The sequence below is a fragment of the Coregonus clupeaformis genome, unplaced genomic scaffold (assembly GCF_020615455.1).
Source record: "Coregonus clupeaformis isolate EN_2021a unplaced genomic scaffold, ASM2061545v1 scaf2592, whole genome shotgun sequence".
Classification (NCBI taxonomy): Eukaryota; Metazoa; Chordata; class Actinopteri; order Salmoniformes; family Salmonidae; genus Coregonus; species Coregonus clupeaformis.
In genome coordinates, this window is record NW_025536046.1 from 49,880 (window position 1) to 50,818 (window position 939).

Below are 939 nucleotides of genomic sequence, written 5' to 3' on the forward strand. Positions count from 1 at the left end.
TTTTTAAAGTCTGTGTTGTGCTTTTTCTTCTCCAATGGCAACGCCTTGCATCACAATGATGATGCCATAAAGGATATTGTTCACGAAATGATAAGAACAGCCAAAATCGATTCATTTGAACTTGGTCGCTTTTCCAGTAGCCAACTTTTTACTAGTAATTCAGATAGGCCTATTGCGTAAACATATCTGGAGCAGGATTCTCACTTGCTTAATTGTAATAAGCTGGGAAGAAAACGTGTGCACATTGTAAAGAGATGCATTTTTATTTGGTTAGCAACACCCACTTACTACAACGATATGTATTTTCCAGAGTTATTGTTAGCTAAGAGGAAGACATGGAGGGTTCAACGCTGACACAGAAGAGGGGAGAGTGTCGGTTGGAGGAAAGGGCGATCCAGACAGACTACGTGATGGAGCTGGGTGCCAGGTTGGCTCTGGTTTTGCAGATCCAGAAGGATCAGGAGAAGAAGATGAAGAGAATTTGGTTCAAGACGAGGAAAATGCCAAGACTGATTGAGGAGGTAACAAGACCAACTTTGACAAAGTCGACTAGAGTTCTATTTAACAATATTAATTAAAGCAAATATAAGTTATTGTAAGGGCAAAATGTTCCATATGCCATGGAATGTAAGCTAACAATGTTTTGTCCTTATTTCATTTTGTATTAGGCTACACCATGGAAATGCTTATAACTGTTCTTGTCTAAATGTGTTGTATCATGTCTGTCTGTTTCAGTGTATTTATGTCCTCAGTTCTTATTGTTGTCTTGTCATAAAAAATAAACAACCGTTCTATCATAGACGCTCATATCAGGATTATGTGGTTGTCTCACTAGCTACCTTAAGTTGAATGCACTAACTAACTATAAGTCGTTCTGGATAAAAGCGTCTGATAAATGGCTAAAATGTCAAATGTTATGCTGGGTGTGGGGCATGTATT